We start from the raw sequence: 26281 nt of genomic DNA, 5'->3' as shown, positions 1-26281 counted from the left end.
ATACAAAGAGAAAAGGAAGGGAAGATGCTCAAGCACCCGGCTGTACATGACCCCCAGCCTGGCCATCTCCAATGCTGCGTGCCCTCTCTCTGCTAATGACACTGATGGCCGACTCCTTAATTGGTTTCACAGTTTGCAGCATGGTGGGACCTCCTCCTGTTGTCCTGAATGAGCCTGTGCAGCTATCTAATGTTCGCAATCTCTGATACTGTCACCGCAAATTATATTACCTAGTTACATTTAAAACAAAAAACTATTGGTAGGATTTATGATCTGGAATGCATTGACTGAAAGGGTGGTAGAAGGGAGTCAGATAGATACTTGAAGGGGAAACATTTTCAGGGCTATGGGGAAAGGGCGGGGGAGTGGGATTAATTGTATAGCTCTTTCACAGGCACGATGGGCTGAATGGCCGCCTGTGCTGTATCATTTTCTGATTCTAGGATTTCAAATGCATGCAATAATAAAACCAGGTTAAAATAAACTTGAATATCATTAAACCAGTCAAGTTGTCCGAGCACGAGTAGGGAAAGCAGCAGGATTTGAAGAATAATAATATAAAGCTTATGGCACAGATCAAAAGATCTATACAGTGTGCATTCAAAGGCATGAATCCAACCATCTGGCCCTTTCTCTGCATTGTCGGATGCCTGAAAAATACAGCAATGCGAAATATTTAGAGAGAAAAGCAAAGGAATTCTGAAAAGACTGTTAAAAAAAAAAATTCTAGATTTCTGTTTGTTATGCAGTTGTGGAAGTTTAAGGTATTAAAGGAATTGTTGGGATTTCCTGCATGGTCAGCTGAACGTAGAACTTCGGCAGTGACAACTGTCAGGAGCAGCATGGTTACCAGCATTGATTCCTCGCTGTTGCTATGCTTTTCTTCACAGCTGTAATAAAGTGCCAGTGGCACTGAAAAAAAAGGTTTGAGAAAGAATTTTTAAAATGATTATTCATTCATGGGAAGTGGGTGTCGCTGGCAAGGCCAGCATTAATTGCCCATCCCTAATTGCCACCTTCTTGAACCACTGCAGTCCATGTGGTGGTACTTCTTTGTTGTGGTTTCATACAACTGAGTGGTTTGCTAGGCCATTTCAAAGGGCAGTTAAGAGTCAACCACATTGCTATGGGTGTGGAATCACATATAGGCCAGGTAAGGACTGCAGATTTCCTTCCTAAAGGACATTAATGAACCAGATAGTATGACAATCCAGTAGTTTCATGGTCACTATTATTGATACTAGCTTTTTATTCCACATTTTTATTTAATTGAATTTTAAATTCTCCAGCTGCCAAGCATAGGATTTAAACTCATATCTTCAGTTGAGGCCATTGGATTACTAGGCCAGTAACATAACTACTATGCTATCATACCCACATTGGGAGTGGGATCCTTGTCACTCTGTTACAGAATAATTCCTGAGAAATTATTGTTCTCAAATAATTTCAACAAATCTAGAATTAATTTCCTCATTGGAAGATATACTATTCTTTGGCAGAACCTGCCAAACCCACGATCTCCACCACCTAGAAGGGCAGCAGGTGCATAGGAACACCATCAGCTCCAAGCTCCCCTCCAAATTACACACCATCCTGATGGTCATAGATCGGCGTTCCTTCATCGTTGCTCCATCAAAATCCTGGAATTCCCTACCTAACAGCATTGTAGGAGCATCTTCACCACATGGACTGCAGAGGTTCAAGAAGAAGGCCCACCAGCACCTTTTAAAGGGCAACTAGGGATGGGCAATAAATGCAGGCCTTGGCAGTGACACCCACATCCTGAGAAGAAATATGTTAAATCAGCATATGGGAGATGTGCAAAAATATTTCTCCTGACATTCCACACCTCCAAACACAAAAACAACAATCATGGTGCTGTCACAGCAATCCTCATTACACACACTTTGCACTTTTATGCTATTATCAAGGTGAGATGTGGCAGATTATTTGTGCAAGATTGATTGATTTGGAGTGATTTTTGAACCATGATGGAGAAGTGGCTAGCAGGTTAGTGTTGAGGTCCATTCCAAGGTAAATCTAGCTTCATTAGAATGGTCATTTTTCATTGCATTAAATGAGAAATAAGGCAGGGTCCAGAACCTCATAAAAAGTGCCTGAGTGGGGTGCACCCATATTGGTGAAAGAGAACAGTGCCCTAGATTGTTGTCTCCTACAGACTTCCTATAAGCGTGCTTTCCCATGGGGATTATGCCCTTCTTTTGAGGTATGCCAGAGTAGACAACCCATAACTGTACAATGAGACTTGTAAATGAACATGAATCCAAACTTTAGAACAGGAGATCCAAAGAATGGAGTTTAGAATCTAAACTTGACTCTGAACTTCAAATCCCATATCTTACCCATCACTAATTCTACTTCCACATCCACAACATTGCCCCCTCCACCCCTACCTTAACCCCACCGCTGCTGAAATGTTTATCTACACTTTTGTTTCTTCAAGACTTGCCTCCTTGCTGCCCTACACAAACTCTAAGGCCGCAATTTTATCAATGGAGGCGGGTTGGGTGCGCGTCAGGTGGTTTCCGGCTTCCAGTCCCACCCCCAGCTGCGTCCGGCCCACAGGCGTGATTTTGCCTTGATTGACCTTGTTGAGCCTGCCCTGTGGGCTTGCCGGCCAATTAAGAGAAAGCAAGTTAGATGACGTCATTTGATGGCGCGTCATCTGCCGATTTCCTTAAAGGGACCGTGCACAATTTTATTTTGACAGTTGTTCTCTCAGTGGTTGACAGCATTGAGGGGCTGAAAACACTGACAATCACTGCACAAAGGTGACCTCTTGCACCCAGGCTCTCCAATGACTCCCTCCATAGACTGGAATAGATGGCAGTTGCAGGTGAGGTGGCAGAAGCGATCTGTCACTGGTGAGAGAAGTTCTCCCAGTGAGGTGGCACTGGACATGGATTAAAAAACTTGTAACCTAAAGAAAAGTGTAAATGTATTAAAAGTGCAGTTTCCAACATTTTCTTTCCTCTGAGACTCACCATGTGCAACATTGGATCCTTCACACCACTTCTGCAGCTATCATCAATCCAGAAACATTACAGCAGACCCACAACATGCCACACTTACCTGGCGTGGTGTCCGGACATCAGGAAACCTGAGCCAGAAGCGGCAAAATTCAAAAATAGGCTGTCAACTAGTGGCAACTACCTGTTAATAGGCAGGTAGTTGCCTTTAATCCTCTTCTTGCAGCTATGTGTCGGGTCCATTCGCAAATCGGGGACCTGACACTTGGGAAAATTGTTTGGAGGCGGGTTGACGGCAGGATCACAACCCGCCGTCAATCAAAACAATTTTAACCTTTGACCCGCCTCCAAACCCGCCCTCTGAGTGCTGGCAAAATCCAGCCCTAACTTGTCCAATACTCTGTCACCCACATCTTGTCCCACAGTAAGTCCTGTTCACTTGATACCCCTGTCCTCGATGACCACGACTGACTCCAATTTCCTCATAATATTGAATTCAGAATCCTTATCCTTGTTCTATCCACAGACCTCACCCCTCCCTACCTCTGCATCCTCCTCTAGCCTCACATCTCAGCCCATACCCTATGATCTTCTGACTCTGGCCTTCTGTCCACCTTCCCCCACACCCCTCACCGCCCACCCCAGCTGCTCCCCTTTTAAGTGGCAGAATCTTCATGATCTCAGCCTGGAACTCACCTTGCTACTTCTCTTCCTGCCTGTAAAAGCCTCCTTGATACCTTTCGGCCACTCATTCAGTCATCTCTCCTAACTCTTCTGTTCCTGTTTGCTTTCTGCTTATATGAAGTGTTTTGGAATGTTTTATTACATTACAGATGCTATATAAATGCCAGTTGTTCTGTTGTTGTTGAAAATGGTAGAGAGGTTGTCTCAAAATGTGGGATGGTTGTTGAAATAACTTTGCAAAGCAAATTTAGAATTAATTTTTTAACTAACTATCTTGCAGTCCCTCAGGGAAGGCTCATAAATAGGATTTTTGCAAGCCTTCCCTGGAGTATTCCTTTAATAATAGATGCTTTTCCAGAAACATCAATTATTCATGTCTTAGCCTATTACAAAACTACAAGTCGCTTACTAAACCACAAACTATTCACCTAATTGGCATAATGAGCACTACCTACTCTCCTCTGTACCCAATTACTATTCATCCAATTATGAGGCAAATAAGCAATGACTTGTACATTGTAACACACTCCAGGGGTTTAAATGGCCATAAACCATGAAAGCAACCATCCCAGCAGAGTACTTGTTTCGCCTTGGACGCACTCCCAGGCATCAATTTTAGATTACACTTTTCTATATTTAAAACAAATTTGAAGCTTTAACATTGAGGTTTTATGCTCAGATTTTGGATCTTCCTTCACAGCAGGTAATATTCCCATGCTGCAATGAGCTGCTGCCTTAAGACACTGTCGTGCAGCTTGACATCATGGGGTCAATTTTTATCTTCATCCCATGGGCGGCAATCTGGCGGAAAGTCAAACAGGTTCTATAACGAGCGGGTGATCAGCTCCATCAGATTACTGCTCAGGTGGTGAAGGAGGAAAATTTACCCTCATGTAACAAGAAAAGGTTTTTTTTAATCATTCTCCCTTCCATCCTCTCCTGAAGGCATTGATTCCTAGATGGGGTGCTTCAGCTAAGTTCCCATTATTCATTTGTAAACCTTGAGCGTGACAGTCGGCAGGCATTGGAGCGTTGGTGAGTATTACAGCTGTGTTCACATGCCCATGCTTCCAACATGGGCTGCTCGATAGCAATTGATAGCAGCAAACCTGACCAATTTTTCCTTTCCCAATCTGTGGCTGCAGATGAGATCAGCAACACTTGGCATTGGGATTGAACCTGGAACCTTCCTAGTCTGAATGGTTCAGTTACTCAATCCATCAACTTGCTTAGTCATGGGGGGTGGAAATGAAGGAATTGCTTTAATACAATATAGGGGAAGGAATTGTTGTGATTGATCTGTATAGTGAAATCATAAACACTGTCATTTTGAATGCATTTACAATGTCACAATACACAGTAAGCAGGGCAATTTCATAGGAACATCGGAACAGGAGTAGGCCATTCAGCCCCTCGAGCATTTAATGAGATCCTGGCTGATCTGCTACCGAACTCCATGCACCTGTCTTTGGCCCATATCCCTCAATAGCCTTGGTTGACAAAAAACTATCAATCTCTGATTTAAAATTAACAGCTGATCGAGCATCAATTGCTGTTTGCAGAAGAGAATTGCAAACTTCTACCACCCTTTGTAGAAGTGTTTCCTAATTTCACTCCTGAAAGCTCTGGCTCTAATTTTTAGACTATGCCCCCTAGTCCTAGAATCCCCAACCTGTGGGAATAGTTTCTCTCTGTCTACCCTATCTGTTCCCCTTAATGTCCTGAAAACTTCAATCAGATGACCGCTTAACCTTCTAATTCTAGGGAATGCAACTCTAATTTATGTAATCTCTCCTCGTAACTTAACCCTTGAAGTCTGGATATCATTCTGGTAAACCTACGCTGCACTCTCTCCAAAGCCAATACAGGTATATCCTTCCTAAGGTGTGGTGCCCAGAACTGCTCACAGTGCTCCAGGTGTGGTCTAACCAGGGTTTTGTATAGCTGCAGCATAACTTCTGCCCCCTTGTATTCTAGTCCTCTAGATATAAAAGACCAGCATTCCATTAGCCTTTTTGATTATTTTCTGTACTTATTCATGGCATTTTAATGATCTATGTACCTGAACCCCCAAGTCTCTTTGGACCTCCACTGTTTTTAGTTTTTTACCATTTAGAAAGTACCCTGTTCTATCCTTTTTAGGTCCAAAGTGGATTGTAAAGTCTGTGGGTTGTTTAGTTAATTAATACACAGACTCCAAGAGTAACTTAAAACAGGACTTTATTATTCGAAGGTCAGGGCGAATCTGCCCAATAAATCCTGACACAACACTTATATACTGGTGTGGTCACCGTCGGTATTACAGTATACAGAAGCCAAACAAAGTAGTGCCACACCTAAAATAGTTCTCTTAAAGGCGAACGGTTACATACAATAGTTCTCTTAAAGGTAGACGGGTACATACACTACAATCCTCCCTTTTTAGCTTACAACATACTTATTCCCCATTAAACATAACATATAATCAACTTCATGTAAAACAATTCACAGATATAGTCTCTGCGGGAAACAGTTCGCAGATTCAGTCTCTGGTCTTGACTCGGTCCGAACAACATCTCTGTGGTGTAGCCGGTTCACATTTCTAGCGTGACTCATCCAATAGTCTTTCCCTTGGCTTAACAGCTTGAACTTCCGTCCTGCTGAACCAGCAGTGCTGACTTTTACAAACAGCTGGACTGCCTTGGTAATTTTTCCTACTTTCCAACTGATTTGGCCCCCTTCGTAGGGCCCACGTGCATGATCTGATAGAAGTGATAATGATTTAGATGGTTATCGTCTTCTGCTTCGTCTTTTTCTTTTCTGCTTCTTGGAGACTCTCGGGGCTCCCTTATCCGCTGCCAGCTGTAGCGCCACCATCTCCCTATGTTCCTTAGACTTTAAGTGCTTCATCCTGATTTCTGCACTTTGGGAGTTTTCATCACAAGCTGGGCAGACCAAGTCATCGTAATATTCCGTGTCACTCAACAGGTCATGGTAATATTCGGTGTCGTCCTGAGCTAGTCTAGCGAGAGGGCCTGCTACTTCTTCCTTACCCAACTGGACGTTAGCCGACTGTTGTTCCCTCCCTAGACATCTTTCCTGAAGAGACTTCTTCATGCGCTCATATTCATCCCGCTCTTCCTGGGTTTCCTGCCAATCCTTCACTAATGACCTCCTTTGTGATTCCAATACTTCCCCTTCCATCGGGGATTGATTGATCGGGCTATTCAATCCTTCTACTGGAGCAGCTGTTTCAACATTCTGTAGTTCACATTGACGTGATTCAGCCCCGTAAAATCTGTGTTGCAACCTCAACTATTCCCCAAACTTTTGAGAGCTCCGAACCCCTTCCCTTTGAAAATTGAAGCTCGTGTTCAAATGGTTCCCATTGCAGAGTCTTGTCTCTCAGCATATGAAGGAGTTGGCTGACCGTTAACTCTTCCACGGGGACCCTGTGGATCAGAGTCTTCTCCATTTCATCCACCTTTTCCTCCAATGCTTTCACCTTTTTTTCCTCTTGTACTTTGGCTTTAAGCGCTCGGAGAAGTTGCGCCTTGATGCTCTCTAGCTCATGTTCAGGGGCCATTCTTACAGTCTCTGTGTTTCTTACAGTTGCCTTTTCTTTCACTGAAAGAATTCCCAGTTGAATCTGTTCTTCAAGTTGTTGAACCTTGGTCATTGCCGCCTCATATTTGTCTTGGGTTTCCTTCAATATTTTTATGAGTTCTTGGACATCTTGACTTTCATGTTCTGCCATGTCTTTCACCTCTAATTTCTCATCTATGGATGGAACTTCTACCGATGAGTCTGTCTTGGCCTTGAGCTCATCAAGAATTTCCTGCAGCCTTTGGACTTCTTGCTCATGTTCAACCTTTAGTTGCTCATATGCTTCCACTGAAACTAGCTTTTCGGAGGTTGCCGAGTTAACCCCCTCCAGGATTGTAGCCTGGGCCTGTTCATACTGTTCCTTCAACTTCTCAAACTCTGCTTGTAAGGAGTCGTAGAGAAGAACTGGAATGAAATCCTGGCTTCCTGAAGATTCCTCTTCATTTGCTTCTTTCTGCAAATATTCTAACTCCTGAACATCATAAGGGAGATGTGATCGGTGATTGGTCATGATGGCTCTATGGTCGCTCTCTGCTTGAGCTAGCTGCTTCTGTTGTCTTTCCAGATTCTCCCATTCGGTGTCATAGAACTTTTTCATTGTTTTCATCTCTTGTACGAGACGGTAACTCAATTGTTCTAATTGTTGTCGTAATTTGAAATAAAGTTGAGTCCGAGCTCGGTGTTCTTCCATCATGGATATGTCCTTAAACTGAACAGACTCAGAATTCTCTGTCAAACTATGTTGTCGTTGTTTGGTGGAGATCTGTTCTGAAACTTTGTTCTTCTCTGGAGCATAAGCCTTTCTGCATGCCTTCGTTTTTCCAACCTTAGTCGGCAAGTCCATTTTAGCCTTGTCTTTCACATTTGGGTTGGTCTTATCGTCATCCGATTCAGAATCTGAGCTGATTGTCTGCACCGAGTCCTCACTCGTTATGGCTTTTAGATAGTGCCATTCCATGTCTATTTTCTTGATCCACTCCCGTCCTAGAAGTGGTGGTCCTCCCTCAGGTAGTACGTATAAGTTCATTCTTGGGTGTTCTTTACCCCTATCTCTCACCTTGACTCTTATCTTTCCCATGGGGTATACTTTATGCCCCGTGTATGTCTGCAATATGAACTTGGTATCTCTTAAGGGTATATGTGAGAATAGCTGGTGGTAATCCCTTCGATTTATGACTGATAGAGCTGATCCAGTGTCCAACTCCATTTTCACTTGGACTCCAGCTATTTTTAGCATGACCCAGATAGTTTGTAGGTCAGCTTCCTTACTCACATTGTGAATTCTCAGACTACCCAGCTCCTGGCCGTTTGGGTCTGAGTCCGAATTCCGTTCGTCTGAACTCTTCTCAGCCACCTTGTGTACCTTGTTGTACTTTTCCTGTGATGGCTTCCTTTGGTTGTTGGTCCTTTGGTTGTTGGTCTTCTTCCCTGACCGGCATACCTTAGCTATGTGACCCAGTTTGCCACATTTCCTACATTCCTGGTTCTTAAACCAGCATTGGTTCTGGTCGTGTGTTGTCTTCCCACAACGATAACATTTTGTTGTTGTCGAGGTAATTTGATCCACACTGAGTGCTGCTGTCTTTAGCTGCATTTCCGCAGTTCCCTTCGCTGCGGCTTCGTGTGATGCTGCAATAAGGACAGCCCTGTCAAGTGTAAGGTTGTTCTCTTCGAGTAGTCGCTTTTGTGTTCCTTCCTTTGCCAATCCGCACACGAACTTGTCTCGCAATGCCTCTGTCAGATTCCCTCCAAACTGGCAGTATTTCGCTAGTCTACGCAGTTCGACCAAGTATTCTGCGTTGCTTTCGTCTTTCCGTTGCGTTCTCACATAGAATTTGAATCGTTCCGCCAACATCAACGGTGTGGGGTTCAAGTGATCCTTCAGAACAGCCACAATATCATTGAAAGTCTGATCCGCCGGTTTAGCTGGTGATAGTAGATGCTTCAAGAGCCCGTATGTCTTCGCGCCCATCGAGTTTAGCAAGGTTATAGCTTTGTCATCTTCTTCTATTTTATTGGCCTCACAATAGATCTCAATGCGTTCCACATACGTGGCCCAGTCTTCTACCTCGGAATTAAAATCGTTGATGTTACCACGCTTAGGCATCTTCCTCTCTTCCTGATAAACACCACGAATTATTTCTTTAAAATTTTTTTTTTCAAGATGGCGGTTCCCGCGAAAATGGCGGTTTCCCGCGCTTATCTTCTCTCCCCGCCCACTTCAATGGCGGTTTCCCGCTTCTGTCTTCTTCCCCGCCTAATGGCGGCTTCCCGCGTTTCTTCCCTGGCGGGAGGGGTACACTTTCCCCACGGGCGACGGCCGCTGGCTTTCAGGTTCACAGCCTGCGCGTTGGCTTCAGTGCTTTCCCTTTTCTCGGCAGGGCAACCGGCGCTGGGTACACCCCGTTGACGGCGAACAGTTTCAGCCGCTGGGCTGGCTCTCGCTCAGTTCCCCTTGCTCGGGCTCTGTCTCTCTCCCGCTCGCTCGGCTCTACCGGCGCTGGGTACACCCTGTTGACGGAGAACAGTTTCAGCCGCTGGACTGGCTCTCGCTCAGTCTCCCTTGCTCGGGCTCTGTCTCTCTCCCGCTCGCTCAGCTCTACCGGCGCTGGGTACACCCTGTTGACGGAGAACAGTTTCAGCCGCTGGACTCGCTCTCGCTCAGTCTCCCTTGGTCGGCTCTGCCTCTCCCGCTCGCTCGGCTCCCAATCGCGCCTCCCAGCCCTCTCGCAGTCCGGTGCTTCCCTCCCCGGCTGCGGCTGAGTTTATCTCTTCCCGCGCCTACGTTCCCGGTCGCAGCGCTTCGTGGCTTCGGTCGCTGCCCGGCCTTTTTCGCCGGTCGCGGTCTAGCTGTCTCACGACGCTGTTGCGTCCCCCAGCCTGTCTGTACCGCGGCTTCCTTGCTCCACGCTGCCCCAGTCTCAGCGCCTCTGGACCCGACTTCTGTCCGGCTCCTTTCCCCCTCGACCGTGGTCGAGTGCACCGCCCTTATCCTCCGGTTATTCTTTTTACTTTCCCTTACTCACAGTCACCGTGGCCGCCTTGCTTCTCGTGCTGATCGGCTCACTCCTCACCGTGGCAGAAGGGACAGTCAGTGCCTGTTGCTGATGGAAGTCTTTGTCTCTAAATTCTTCCTCCTTTCTAGCTCTGCAGCCTCGAGTTTTCTCCCAGCAGAACGACGAGGGCGGTTGCCTCTTCTCGACGCTCGTTAACTGCTTCGGAAGTATTGTTGCCGCAGGGTACGATCGGACTCGTCGCCACTGTAAAGTCTGTGGGTTGTTTAGTTAATTAATACACAGACTCCAAGAGTAACTTAAAACAGGACTTTACTATTCGAAGGTCAGGGCGAATCTGCCCAATAAATCCTGACACAACACTTATATACTGGTGTGGTCACCGTCGGTATTACAGTATACAGAAGCCAAACAAAGTAGTGCCACACCTAAAATAGTTCTCTTAAAGGTGAACGGTTACATACAATAGTTCTCTTAAAGGTAGACGGGTACATACACTACATGGATGACCTCACATTTGTTTACATTGAAATCCGTTTGCCACAGTTTTGCCCATTCACTTAATCTATCAATATCCCTTTGTAATTTTATGCTTTCATCTATGTGGCAACAATGCTGCCTATCTTTGTGTCATCAGCAGATTTGGATTTCTGACTTTCTGTGCCATCATCTAAGTCGTTAATAAATATTGTGAATAGCTGAGGCCCCAACACAGATCCCTGCGGGACACCACTAGTTACATCCTGCCAATTTGAGTACCTGCCCATTATACCTACTCTCTGTCTCCTGCCGCTCAGCCAATTTCCTAACCAGGTCAATAATTTGCCCTCAATTCCGTGGGCTTCTACCTTAGTTAACAGTCTCTTATGTGGGACTTTATCAAATGCATTCTGGAAGTCCATATAAATAACATCCACAGATATTCCCCTGTCCACTACTTTAGTCACCTCTTCAAAAAATTCAATCAGGTTTGTCAGGCATGGCCTACCTTTCACAAATCTATGCTGGCTCCCTCTGATCAACTGAAAATTTTCGAGGTGTTCAGTCACCCTACCCTTAATTATAGCCTCTAGCAATTTACCCACAGCAGATGCTAGGCTAACTGGTCTATAATTCCCTGGTTTCCCTCTCTCGCCATTCTTATGAAGTGGAGAGACATGCGCAATTTCCCCCCAGTTAACTGACTGATAATCAATGTACTCTGTTTTGGTGGGTAATGTTGCTGCTGTATATACTATAATAATGGTACATGATCTTTGGTGGGATTATTAGGGCAATAAATGTTGGTCATGACATATATTTACCACCCAGACACTAATATGCGATTTTCACAATATTTTTAATATGAAAATGTAACATCGTCGTTAAATAAATCCAACCAATGGAACGTCAAATGGAGCCGAGAAAATTAGGCTGTTTAACAACTGGAGTGAAGCAGTTTATATGGTATGGATATAAAATGGTGCACTCAATAGCATGCATGCGTTTTAGTGCAAGATTTCATTCAAACAAAAGTGGAAATTGTGGGTTCATCAAACTAATTACCTGGAGCAACAGGTCATCAAATTGGATGGTTTCAGATATTAGGGGAAAAATGAGGCAGCGAGGAGACTGTAGAAGCACCACAACAAAGGCCTGCAAAGCAAGAGCAAAGGTAAAGCTATACCACTGACAACATGACTTAATTGAATGGATAGAATAGTAACCATACCATTCGAACCCCTTAGCAGGGAGGAGATCACACCTACTGAGACCTCTGGTATTTCCTACACTTTTTACATTTTATTATAATAAAAACAGAAAATGCTGGAGATACTCAGCAGGTCAGGCTGCATCTGTGAAGAGAGAAACAGAGTTAACGTTTCAGGTCGATGACCTTTCGTTTGAGTTCTGACGAAAGGTCATCAACGTGAAACGTTAATTCTGTTTCTCTCTTCACAGATGCTGCCTGACCTGCTGAGTATCTCCAGCATTTTCTGTTTTTATTTCAGGTTTCCAGCATCTGCAGTATTTTCTTTTTACATTTTATTATGTTGTTTGCTGTACAAATGTAATAACCATGCAATGTAGATTTAAGTTACATGGAGGTCAATAACATATTACATAACATATAACTATATATGGTGCTTCTCTTTTATTTACAGGTTTGTAAGCAAAAATCTAGTTCAATAACTTTAAAATAGCTCTTTAAATAACCTGCCTAGGTTCAATGTCTTATGTGGGTTATGGTGTGACACTTACACTATTTTGTATGGTGGTGTAAAATGTATTTCTACCCTTTCTTACGGAGTTTCTTGCACAGATTGCTCAGCTCCCAGCCGGCCCGTTGTTGGTGCCAGTCCCGAGGATGCCTGACGGTGATATTGAAAACTTGAGTCAGAGGAATTTCCCCACTTCTCAGTTGAGTCACTAGATGGAGCACCAGATGGAAGCGAAGCATTTTGTCTTGAGAGTGGAATAGCTAACGCCGTCTTCACTTGACTGAGCTGTGTAGTTGTAGGCCAGTTGTGGCCCAGATCAACCTGCTGTCCTAGGGAGAAAATCGGAAACACAGGGATAGAATAACAAAAGAATAAAGTTGGCCTCAGCTTGGAAGATTTTTTATATTTGTATTTTAATTATAGCAGTAAATGTTTTCTTTGCCATCGATATCACATGTGGTGCAGTGTAACAATTATTCTAAAGAAATGCTGTGATACCTGCTGGTTTTAGACCAGAAATAAAAATGATCAGTGTGCAGTCATGAAGAAAAATGGTGTGACAACAATTATCAATGTGGAAAGCTGCTGTGTAGCACTTACAGCAGCTGGGAGTGACCCATCTGAAAATACCACTATTGCAATCAATAAAAGCCTTTCCAATACACCTGCAGCCCATTTTTCTTTGACACACTGGGGGTTATAAATTGGCCAGTAATTTGGACTGTTTGCCCATTTTTGAATAAGCTGTTGTCTGCCCCTCTTGTGCTGACTATCTGATACATCTGAAGACAGGATCATTTCTTTGGTTTGCATAGACTGGAACTGATTTGCTTATCTACGTGCCAAGGTAGCCTGCCTGGCATCAATTAACAACAACAACAACAACTTGTATTTATACAGCACCTTTAATGTAGAAAACGTCCCAAGGTGCTTCACAGGATTGTTGTAAAACAAAATCTGACACTGAGCCACATAAGGAGGAATTAGGGCAGATGAGGTAGATTTTAAGGCGCGTCTTAAAGGAGGAAAGAGAGTTAGAGAGGTGGAGAGGTTTAGGGAGGGAGTTCCAGAGCTTAGGGCCTAGGCAAAGGTTGAGCGATTAAAATCAGGGATACTCAGAATTAGAGGAGCGCAGTTGTGGGGCGGGAGGGGCGAAGCCATGGAGGGATTTGAAAATAAGATGAGAATTTTAAAATTGAGGCGTTGCTTAACCGGGAGCCAATGGAGGTCAGCGAGCACAGGGGAGATGGGCGAACAGGGCTTGGTGCGAGTTAGGACACGGGCAGCTGAGTTTTGGATGACCTCAAGTTTACGTAGGGTAGAATGTGGGAGGCCAGCCAGGAGTGCATTGGAATAGTCACGTCGAGAGGTTGAGGGTTTCAGCAGCAGATGAGCTGAGGCGGGCGGGGCTGTAAGTGCAGGGTTCTCAAAATTCCCGCACTCCCCAAATTATGGATCAAGGGACCCCGTTTGGACAAGTTATTAAAAACAGGGTGCCCAACATGGCTTCTGTAACCTCGTGACCAAAAACCGACAGGATTTTTTAAAGCAGGGCTCTGCAGACAGGCAGGCCCGGAGACGAAAATTAAAATGCAGAAGTCTGTGAAAAGGACTCACTGGAGCCAGCCAGCCAAAGTAAACACAGAATATACATTCATTCGACTTGTAACAAATCAAGCTAGAATGGGCCTAAAATCGAGGCCATTAGGTTTCTGCATATTTAATTGGTAACAGCTCACAGTAGCCATCAAGTCAGGATGGGGACAATTAAGTCTTATCCATGACAAACAACCAGGACATCGGGGCCATTAGACCCGGGGACAACCACTCCACAAGTTGTTAAAATAAATGGTTGTAATCATTTAAACAAGCCCGGCAAAAGTAAGACAAAGGACCGACCTGATTTGGCGCGCAGATAAGGAGTTGGAGAACGGGTATAATTGTAGGCCCATCAGTAGCAATTGCTCTCTCTTGCTCTGGCCTCTCATCGTTTGGCTTTTGGCCTGCTGCCACTCGCTCTCGTGCCCTGGCCTCGTGGCGGGCTCTCTTCTCGCTCCCTGCGCCGCTCAACAACCAAGGATGCCCATTACACCGGGGTCAAATGCGGGAGGAGAACGAGACCCGAGTTCATAACCACACAGAACACACAGGCCACAAACGGGCAGATGAGACAAGACGAGACGAAGAAGAAGGTAAACTGGTAAAGGCAGAGAAGGGCAGCGGAAAGACGCATTTGGGGACCAACGCCCAGTTATAAGCTGGTGTTTGGTGAATAAGTTGACGTATAGTGAAACCCCAATTTAAGAATCTGCTGGCATTCGAAGGATGGGTAGAAGAATCGAGACATACAGCCTAGTTATAAGCTGGCGTTTGTCACATGGACAATAATAGCCCGGTTAAAGAATAAACTGGCGTTCGAAGCATGGCTAGCAAAATCTTTTAAACGGTAAAAACCACCAATCGACCCCCGACCATGATGTTACCGCCGACGACCGCCCGAGGGAGAAGAAGAAGAAAACCCACCGTGACTCAACGACGACGGTAGCTGAGGAAAAGGGAGGGTGCTTTGCATCAACAACTTCAGCGCCGCGCCCTGAGACCACATGGCGACGGGGTAACCCAAAGGACAGCGGGAGCGGACCTCAAAACTCACAACCGTTTAAGCAACAGGTTTTGGATTGGTGAGCATGAATTCCTGGCCCCTCATAGCTTAATCTAGTTAGGTATAAGGGATGGGATTAATGATAAGGGGATTGTTAATGTAGTTGTTTTCCCTCAATGTGCCGTGTGTTCCCCATTCCCATATAAGTGTAATTGTTTATGCCTGTATTTTTCATACCAGTAATTTTTCTCAAGATTGTTTTATTCTGCTTTTACTAAAATTTTGGTTTTCTTACACCAAATCACTTGTCTACTCGATTTTCTGTATCGCCGCCTGTACCTATGTCCAGTGTCCAGAACCCAGGGGTGTGGGAGCGATTCAAACTGCTCAAAGGGACAGTCAGAGGCGAAGCTGACATGGGCACACACCACCCCCTACAGAAATGGCGACCACGGCAGGACTCTGGCAACAGGGCTGCGATACAGTAGACAATGGTTCGGATGAGCAAACCATGATGGAGGAAAGGATTTCTGATTATGTGTTTAGCAAGGTGAATATCACAATTTAGCACGGTGGCATAGTGGTTAGCACTGTTGCCTCACAGCGCCAGGGACCCGGGTTCAAATCCGGCCTCGGGTGACTGTCTGTGTGGAGTTTGCACATTCTCCCCGTGTTTGCATGGGTTTCCTCCGGGTGCTCCGGTTTCCTCCCATAGTCCAAAGATGTGCGGGTTAGGTTGATTGGCCATGATAAAAATTGGCCCTTAGTGTTAGGGGGGATTAAATACGTGGGGTTACGGGGTTATGGGGATAGGGCTTGGGTGGGATGGCTGTCGGTGTAGGGACCGGGTGCTAGGGTTTGGATGATCAGCCATGATCTCGTTGAATGGCGGAGCAGGCTCGAAGGGCCGAATGGCCTACTCCTGCTCCTATCTTCTATGTTTCTATGTAAGTGGATCACCACTCTGTTAAGGGCTGGGAGTCCAGTAGATGCAGCAGCTAAGTGGACAGAGGGAAGGGAACACAAGAAATCCTTAGAGAAGGCAGTCTGGCTGATGTGTTTCAAAAAGCAGGTCCAGCTTTTGGACAGGCTCATTGCAGCATAGGCAGCCGAGTTAAAGGAGTCAGCCCTGGAGATCCAGGACAAGGCTCTAGCAGGGGAGAAGTTACTGGTAGCATTGCAGGCCCTGAATCAGGAAAGGGTGCATTTAATGGGAGAGTTGGAATACCTACAGTGCCAAGTCACCGAAGCCAAGGGTAATGAGTTGATGTTGCGGGAAAAGAACGCCCGCCGGGCAAGGCAAGTTAGAGAACAGGAGGAGAGTGTAAAAGAGGTAAAGGTAGCTTACAAGTTAGCGAGCGAACAGGGGTTTGAAGATGCAGATCATGGCCCCTGCAAGGGACAGATAGAAAATCTGAGCCTGGCCCTGAGGAAGGCGAACGGCATGGTATGCCTCATAAGCCCGAAGGCAGGCCAGGCGGATTTTATGGGGAATGAGGGGAGGACAGTTCAAACATCACTGGTAGTGCCCAGGGACAACCCGGTTGAGGAACAGGAGGTCTCACGACCAACACCCGTAGCGCCAGGTTTCAGCGAGGTCTGGCAGCAAGGGGGTGTGGAGCCAGAGGTGGGAGCGGAGGTGGAGCAACCCCCGCCAAAGAGGTCGGAGCCAGGACCAATGTGCCCAGCCCAGCATCGGAGGTTCGGCCTACCCGTTAATGACGAGGACGAGGGACCCCTCCCAAACCAGTTCATATTACCCTATAGCACCCAACAGCTCAGGGCGATGGTGAGCCATATCCCAAAGCTCTCCGAAAAAGGGGACCCCTCGATCCACTTCAGGGAAGTAGAGCAGGCAGCCAGTGTCAACGACTGCGATGGCGCTGAGCAGGCCAAAATGCTGCTATTCTCCCTGGAGAGTCGGCTCCTCCAATCCCTCTCTGACAAGTGTAAGAAGGGGCAGTGCGGGTATGAGGAGCTCAGGGATGAAGTTCTGGAGGCCATGGGGATGAATGAGGGAAGTCCTTTCTCCCGTGTGGAGAAGACCGTCCATCTCACAGGGGAAACCCCGCAGGCTTTCGCGGACAGGCTATGGACGGTTTATAGGAGCGCCTGTCCTGGGGCACCTAACCGCGCATTCCTGAACCAGGGTCAGTTGGCCCATTGGCTCCGTTGCCTGGTGGCAAACAGCTTGCCACAGGTCCGGGCCAAGGCGGAAGTCTGGTTCAACCCTAAAAATCCCCTGACCACCGAACTTACGGTGATCTGACAGTTGACCCTAGCCTATAAGAACGGTAGGGGAACCGATGCACACCCACCTAAGGGGAAGGTGCATGAGGTAAAACCCGGACAGGGTAGGAAGGAGTGGCATCAGGAAGGGAATAACCCTTCCAGCACAAAGCTCAATTGTTACGCGTGGGAAGGATGGTCACTGGAGGAAGGAGTGCAAAAACCCTTGGAAAGATAACAAGGGAAAGAATTCCACAGCCCCAGCCCAAAAGACAGAGACAGGGATCCCTCCCGCTGCGGTCGAGTCATTTTTGGACACCATGAGGTTCCTATTGACTGGCCAGGGGAGAGTAGCAGCTGCTACCGGTGCTCTGACCCCATCCGCCCCATCCAACACACAGCCCTGACCAGAACCAGCGCAGCCTGTCGACCTGTGTCCCCTTGAAAACGCTGAGGGGAGCCGGCCCTATGTTAAGATAGGGGTGGAGATGGTGCAGGGGAGATATTCGGTGGACACTGGAGCTTCCAGCACAGTGGTCCATTCAGAAGACCCGACCAATTCACCCAGGTCTAACAAGGTCCCATTTAGCCTAATGGGATTCACAGGGAACGAGCAGGCTGGGGAAAGGTCCAAACCTTTGGCCATAGATTTAGGATCACTCCATACCACGTGGGAGGGTAACCAAAAGACCAATGAGGTCGCCAAGCAGAGGGCTAGGGAAGGAGAGTCTTGGGACCCCTATCGGACAGGTTCGGTGGCCACAATCCGGGACAAGGGAGGCACACAAGGGGTAGCTTTGGCCCCGGATTTAAAGCAGGTCCAAGCCCCTTAAGATCCCGTCCTTCAGGCCGTCCCGGTAAGGAGAAAGAATGGGGAGTCCATAGAAGGCCCATTCAGGGCAGCAGACGAGACTTTAAGGCAGGCTGCTAGTAATATTAATCAGTGTAAACTGTTTAAGCCTGAGAAGAGAGAGCAGCTAGTTGGGGCAAGGTCTGAGGATAGAAATCCTCAGCCTGCAGCGGGAGCAAGTTCACAGACTGCACAGGCAGGTGCTATGGCTTGTTTAAGGGGAGGGGCCATCCCGCCCACCGCTTGGGACACTCCCCCACTCTTCTGGGATATAGATGAGGAGGGACCTGAGGGCAAAAACCCCGCCCCGGACCCAAATTTGGGACCTGAGGGCGAGGACCCCCAGCCTGCAGCATCAGGCTGCGAAGAGTTGCCTGCCCCTAGCCCAGGTTCAGGAGAGGTAAAGCCCGAGGATGAAGATCCCCAGCCAGCGGTAGTGGTAAGCCCACAGACCGCACCGGAGGGGGCAGTGGTTCGTGTTAAAGGCCCACCAGCCAAGAAAACCCCACCCGCCAAAGTCCTCAGAAAGTCCCCACGGATGCCCCAGCCAAGGAAACCGTGGTCACCGGCTCCCCATTTTAAAGGGACAGCCTCCCGAGTTAGGGGGTAGTCCAAGGACAGAGGTCCCCAGCTGGCAGTCACAGGCTGCGAGGGACCGACAGTGCAGGACAGTGCGGCCACGCCAAAGGGAGCAGTGGGCCACAGCCCTAACAGGGATTAGCCTGGCCGTCCGGAGACGGGTGGCGGATGTACATAGTTTAGGTAACGTAAGTTTATATTGTTAAGTTTGAGTGTTTAGTGTAAGTTTAAATAAGGTAATGGGTAGTTTTAAATAAATAGTATTGTTAAGAATGTGTGTATTGAGTCGAGGTCGCAAGACTCGACTATGCTTCACCCAAGCCAGAGAATCTCTTGGGAACCTGGCTGTATGTTTTTGTATCTGTTGCAGAAAGAGGATTTCAGAATGAAGGGGGGCACACTCCTACTCGCCCTGCTAGGGATGAGCGTTGGAAAGCGAGGCGACGTGGAGGACTCTCACATCTACGGGTGCTCAGGAGAGAGAGCACCTATAGTAACCGATGGAAGTGGCAAGCGGGACGTGGAGGAGATCGCCGTCTACGTCCGCGAGGGAAGGTGGCCAGGGTGGCTGGAGTCCAATTCGTCTCAATACTCCAGCCAGACCGGGTTCACGTACGGGGAGGCCTCCCTCCTGTGCCCCAGGGTACAGGTCGTTACCACAAGGGTTAGCGTCACCGTAGGAAAACGTGTATGCTTAACGTGCAAGGGACACATTCCTTTGGATAGGTGGTGGTGGCTCAGAAAGCTGAGCAAAGATATGAGAAACCCCACAGTCGAGTGGGAACGGTTGGGGAACAATACCCACTGGACGATTACAGGGATCCACAGGAGATTAAGAGTGTGTTGGGACAAGTGGTGGGAACCGGATCAAGGGATTTATATCTGTATGTGGGGGCCAGAGAGGGTCTGCCCCACAGGCATATCCATCATTTTCCACCGGCAGTGGCAAGACGCCGGGGAGGGGATGGAGTGGGATACCAGCCTGAAGGCGTGCGCGGTCCCATATTCCCCGATCCCAGTCAATGCCACTGAGCTTGTGACCCGCCCCTGAAAGCCCCTGCCCACGACCCAGGCAGCGAGGACACACAGGGAAGGGTGCCCCGCCACCACCAAGGGACCAGGGAATGGGCTGGTACTAGTGCCTACGGATCAGGTACTATACCAGGGGGTACACTACGCGGTAGCCGCCGTGATTTTAAATCTTACCGAGGTACACTTACCGGAGTGGTATCCCAAAGAAACAGAGCAGCTATACCAGGCCCTATTAAAGGACATGTTTAGAAAGTTTTATGAGTTCGATTTCGCCAATGTCGACAAAACCGAACTGTACACCACACACCGCGAGTACTTTGGTAATACAGGGAGACAAAGAAGGGGAGTATGGAATGATGTTTTTACCATGTTTAATACTGGGTCCTCTGTCATCAACAGTTTAGATGACATAGAGCTGCAGATCCAGATAAACGGTCTAAAAACACAGTTAAAGAAAATCCTAATGGATGAGAACAAGGTAGTGGGCTCAGAGTTACATGAGGACCAGGCCATGACGGTCCATTTAAAGGAAATGATAGTGGAGTTGGAGAAGCATGCAAAGACCATAAATGCCCTCATAAGAGAGGAGAGAAATGCTTCGGACCAGGCTGTGCAGAATGAGGTGTGCGTGCTGTACGGGGCGTGGTTGCTGGGCGAGGGCCGCAGTAATCTGGAGGATTTAAAACAGGGTTTAGTCCCCTCCTGGATCAGCAATAAACACCTCGCAGCCCTCCATCCATTTGAGAATGCATTAAGCCCGTGTCAACTCCGGCTAGCTTCCGAAGCCTACCCAGTCTCAGTGGATTGTGGACGGTCCAACCACACCATCATGGGTATAGTAGTGAGAATGCCGGTCATGGGTAGGACGGCCCAACCCGCACCGGTATGCAGGGTAGAGAACATTGGAGTCATTCAAGGGGGTGCACACATTCGTTTCACAGCGGTCCCACCTTACGTCATAAAATGGGAGCACGCTATGACAGATACTGACCTCTCGGGGTGCGGGAGCCGGGGAGCACACATAACCCTGTGTCCCCAGCACTTGAACGCCTATTCAAAACCACAGTGCGGGTTCAGAGCTGCTGGCGCAAAACCTATAAATTGTACCATGGAGGCAATGGCACAAGGCCATGTTCCCCCGCAGGTAGCATATATAGGAGGTGGGACATATTGAGTCACCACAGGAGCGTCCCACTACCAGCATGGACAGCATAGCTGGTGTCCGGTAAGTGACAGCAGTTTCTGCTTTAAACCAGAGGCAGAAGTTCAAGTGGCCCAGGAACGAATTGTCCCCATTCCTGAACCCTCCACTGTTCACCTCACTGTAAAGGAGAATTTTACCAACCTGCAAAATAACATAGCGCATTTTGGCTACGAAATTCCCCCTCTCCCAGAACACCTTACCAAAATACTCAAAGCAGTTATAGTTTCACAGAAACATTTTTACACTCTAGAGTAGAAAACAGTAGAAATAGGGGCTAAGATATTGGACATTGTAGTTCCACCCTGGTGGGACATTTTCAATAATATAGACGTCCCTTCGTGGATTAGACTGGCTTCCCACATTCTCGTGGTTTGCCAGTTGGGGATAGTATTGTACCTAGTCTGCACTCAGTGCAAGGGAAAAGGTCAAATACTAGAATTCCGAAACCAAAGGACCTGGAAGGAACATTATGTTAAGGTGGAGGGAGGTACACCTGTTTGAATTTGCTGTTTGTATCATTGCTTAAAGATTGTTTTTATGTTCTTTTATTGTTTTTAATAAAGTTTTTCAAACGTGTTGTTAATAAAGATGTATGTGTACCAAGTGATGCAGGGGTGTTGGACCCCCTCCATGCTTGGATGTGTGTAAACGACTAATTTATCCTATGTATGCTTATGTACACTACATTTTCACGGAATGGAAAATGCACGTGTTGTGAGTATCTTAGATAGGTAATTACAGGGGAAGGTTGACTATGGAGGATCGGAAATTTTGCTCACCTCATCAGGATGATACTTAAAGCAAGTTTAGTATCAACAGGGGGGAGTGTAAGTGCAGGGTTCTCAAAATTCCCGCACTCCCCAAATTATGGATCAAGGGACCCCGTTTGGACAAGTTATTATAAATAGGGTGCCCAACATGGCTTCTGTAACCTCGTGACCAAAAACCGACAGGATTTTTTAAAGCAGGGCTCTGCAGACAGGCAGGCCCGGAGATGAAACTTAAAATGTAGGAATCTGTGAAAAGGACTCGCTGGAGCCAGCCAGCCAAAGTAAACACAGAATATGCATTCATTCGAATTGTAACAAATCAAGCTAGAATGGGCCTAAAATTGAGGCCATTAGGTTTCTGCATATTTAAGCGGTAACAGCTCACAGTAGCCATCAAGTCAGGATGGGGACAATTAAGTTTATCCATGAAAAACAACCAGGTCATCGGGGCCATTAGACCCGGGGACAACTGTTATGTCTGGGTATAATAAGATACAGACTGCAGCAGAAACGGTACAACAGGTGTTTACTCAACGTGGCTCACAGTTGAACTGACTGTACAGATTACTACTCAGTGCTATATACAGGTGTGGTCACTGCCGGTACTACAGTATACATGAGCTGTAAAAAGATAGTTCCCCCCTTAAAGGTATATACATTACAATTCCTCCCCTTTTAGATTAACAGTGCCATAACACTCATTTAACAATTAAATATCAAACTGATTACAATGAACACTTTTAACATGCAACATTAGCTGAAAATAGTCTATTTATATATTCAGTCTTTGGGGAGGCCTCCTGATCCTTTCTGGATAGCGCCTTTCCCAAGTGTCTTGCACTTGGTGCGGAGGCAATTCTGGCCCCCTGTCGTCGGTTGGTTCATCAGCTTCCGATGCTACTGTTTCTGGGGTAGATGCGACCTGTACATCGGGTTCATCACCAGGTATGTATGGGCGAGGCATGGGGTTGACTTGTTCCTGTGACTCTAGGATCTGGTCAGCATGGCGTCTCACGATGCTCTCCCCAACGTCCACTGTGTACATTAGTGGGCCCTGCCGTGTGCATATCGTTCCTGGCTGCCATTTTTCTGTTCGGTGGTCGCGGGCCAAGACTGGTTGCCTTACATTGAAGCTCCTTGTTGGCTTCTCATGGATGTGCTGGAATTGCTTACGCTCAACATCTCTTCGTACGTTTGGTCTGAGCAAATCCAGGCGAGATCTTAACCTTCGGTTAAAGAACATCATGGCTGGGGCCTGGTTGGTGACTGCATGTGTCGCATTCCGGTAGGCGAATAGGAAATTGTCCACCTTGTGCTGCAGTGGAATGTTGTCATTGTACATAGCCTTTATTGCCTTCTTAAAGGTTTGTACGAACCTCTCAGCCAATCCATTTGTGGCTGGATGATACGGGGTGGATGTGTAATGCCTTACCCCATTCTTTTTCAAGAACCTCCGGAACTCTTCGGACACAAACTGTGGTCCGTTGTCGGAGCAAATCTGTTCTGGCAAGCCATTCCTGGCAAAAATTGTCCGTAGGACTGCAATTGTTTTCTCCGTGGTGGTGGAGGACATTTTGATGACCTCAGGCCATTTCGAGTGCGCATCCACGGCTATTAAAAACATTGAGTCCATGAATGGACCAGCAAAATCAATATGCACCCGTTGCCATGGAGATGAGGGCCACTCCCATGGGTGTAGAGGGGCCTGTGGTGGTGCATTTTGGACTTTCTGGCATCCTGAGCAGCTCTTGGTCAGGTCCTCGATTTGTTTATCGATTCCCAGCCACCACACATAAGCCCTGGCTAGGTTTTTCATTTTTACCCCTCCCAGTTGACCCTCATGAAGCTCATTGAGCACTCTATCCCTTAACTTGGGTGGAATTACCACTCGGGATCCACACATCAAGGTCCCCCGGCACACTGACAGCTGTTCTCTCCTTGTCGAGAATGCTGGCAACAGTGAGTCACCATGTGCTGGCCATCCCTTCACCATCAAATCATATACCCGAGACAGTGTCGGGTCATTTCGGGTTTCCTTTTAGATACAAGCGTTAGTTACCGTTAGGTATTCAACTATAGGCGAATGGAATATTTCGACAGGATCCACTGCTGGTGCTCCCTCCGCAGTAGGCAGTGGCAGGCGTGATAGCCCATCAGCATTTCCATGCTGTTTCGTGCCCTTATATTCAATCTCATAGTGGTGCGCCCCTAGAAAAAGTGACCATCTTTGTAGTCGCTGCGCAGTCATCACTGGAACGCCCTTCTTCGGATTAAAAATGGAGACAAGAGGCTGGTGATCAGTCAGCAAGGTGAATTTCTGCCCGTGCAGATAGTGACTGAACTTTTTCACTCCCCACACTAGGCTGAGGGCCTCCCTGTCAATCTGGGCATAGTTACGCTCGGCTGAGGTTAGTGATCGTGACGCAAAGGCTATTGGCCTCTCTGAGCCGTCCGAGAATTTGTGCGACAGCACCGCTCCAATGCCGTAGGGTGACGCATCACATGCCAACCGAATTGGTAATGCTGGGTTGTAATGGGCCAATACCTCTTTCGATATGATTAGTGTTTTGCTCTTCTGGAAAGCTCATCTACATTCGTCACTCCACTTCCATGGCACCCCAGTTTGCAGTAGGGTGTTCAGCGGGTGTAGTATTGTAGACAAATTTGGCAAGAACTTATGGTAGTAGTTTACCAGCCCGAGGAACGACCTCAGTTGTGACACATTTTCCGGTGCTGGAGCCTTGACTACTGCTTCAATCTTCTCTGGGGACTTATGTAACCCCTCTTTATCGATAACGTGGCCACAATACGAGATCTGTTTTCTAAAAAACTCGCATTTGGGGCGGTTAGCTCGGAGCCCATATTCCTGCAATCTAGTGAGCACCTGCTCCAGGTTGGCAAGGTGACCACTGTCATTTTCGCCCATGACCAGGATGTCGTCCAAATAACACTGGGTCCCTGGGATCCCTTGCAGGACTTGTTCCATTGCCCTCTGCCAAATAGCCGGAGCTGATGCTACCCCGAATACCAGCCGGCTGTATTGGTAGAGACCTTTATGGGTGTTGATTGTGAGGTATTTTTTTGATGCTTCTTCTACATCCATTTACAGATACGCCTGGGCCAGACCAATCTTAGTGAAGCGTTTCCCTCCAGATAGCGAGGCGAAAATATCTTCAATCCGTGGAAGTGGATATTGTATGGTGTGAAGGACCGGGTTCACTGTTACCTTAAAGTCCCCACAGATGCGAACCTTCCTTGGTTCCCCAGGCGTGCTGCTCAACGACTTTTTCATCACAGGGACGATGGGTATAGCCCACTCACTCCAGTCTACCTTGGACAGTACACCTGAACGTTCCAGACTCTCCAGCTCTGCTTCGATGGCTGGGCGGATCGCATAAGGTACCGGTCTGGCCTTAAAAAATTTTGGGCTTGCGTTTTCTTCAATTTTAATCGTCGCTGTCATGCCTTTTACTGTTCCGAGTCCTTGCTGGAACACTTCTTTCGCGTCAGTTAGGATCTTTGACAGTCGCCCAGGTGTGACGTCGTCATCCTTTTTGTCAGCCACAGTCAGTGCCTGTATGGAATGCCAATCCAGTTGTATTTTCCGGATCCATTCACGTCCCAGTAATGGTGGTCCTCCATCTTGCAATACATACAGGTCTAGTTTTGGTGTTTCCTTACCATTATATATAACGGTCACCCTTATTTTTCCTTTAGGGTAGACTTTTTGCCCCGTGTACGTCTTCAAAATAATTTTTGTGCCTCTCAAGGGTATGTGTGAGAATAGCCGCTCGTAGTCCCGTCGGTTTATGACTGTTAGGGCTGATCCTGTGTCCAATTCCATCTTTACCTGGACTCCTGCTATCTTGAGAGTGGCCCAAATGGTTCGGTGATCCTCCGTTGTGATCACATTATGTATTTTCAGACAACTCAGTTCCCTGCTTTCGGAGTCGTTATCACTCTTTTGTTCGTCTGAACTATTCTCCATCATCTTATGTACCTTCTTGTACTTTCCTTTGGTAGGTTTCTTTTTGCTGGTTTTCTTTCCCGACCTGCAGACTCGTGCTATGTGTCCTACTTTTCCACACTGTCTGCACACTTTGTCTTTGAACCAGCAATCATTCTGGTCGTATGTTGTTCTGCCGCAGCGATAGCACTTCTCTGTTCCATATGACATTTCGTTTGTGCCATATTCTTGCGGTCTCTGTTGTATCTCTGCAGCGCCCCGTGCTGCTGCTTCATATGATACCGCAATGCTGAAAGCCTTTTCCAGCGTAAGGTCCTTTTCAGATAAAAGCCGTTTCTGGGTTCCTTCACTTTGAAGCCCACACACAAACTTGTCCCTTAAGGTATCTGCCAGTCCCGCTCCAAACTGGCAGTATTTCGATAGTTTGCGCAGTTCTGTTAAATAATCAGCATTGCTTTCATCCTTATGCTGGTTCTGTTTGTGAAACTTGAATCTTTCTGCTATCAGCAGCGGTGTGGGGTTTAAATGTTCCTGTAGTATCGTTACTATGTCTTCAAAACTCTTTTCCATTGGC

At 47.1% G+C, this 26281-nt stretch overlaps 1 long non-coding RNA gene across 2 annotated transcripts in view; it reads right to left on the bottom strand.

The window, feature by feature from the left end:
• Positions 1-26281, bottom strand: part of LOC147108166 (uncharacterized) — a 123336-nt gene that overhangs the window by 7423 nt on the left and 89632 nt on the right. The window contains exons 2-3 of one of the 2 annotated variants that reach the window (XR_015080709.1): positions 12515-12803; positions 11819-11908 (exon numbers count right to left, since the gene is read on the bottom strand). This is a non-coding gene — a long non-coding RNA (uncharacterized LOC147108166). The remainder of the gene's footprint in view (positions 1-11818; positions 11909-12514; positions 12804-26281) is intronic. The other variant, XR_015080708.1, reaches the window with a different exon arrangement.

This window comes from Somniosus microcephalus, chromosome 13, assembly GCF_052327205.1.
Source record: "Somniosus microcephalus isolate GS21.2 chromosome 13, FLI_Smic_1.0, whole genome shotgun sequence".
NCBI lineage: Eukaryota > Metazoa > Chordata > Chondrichthyes > Squaliformes > Somniosidae > Somniosus > Somniosus microcephalus.
This window is presented reverse-complemented; position numbering and strand designations above follow the sequence as displayed.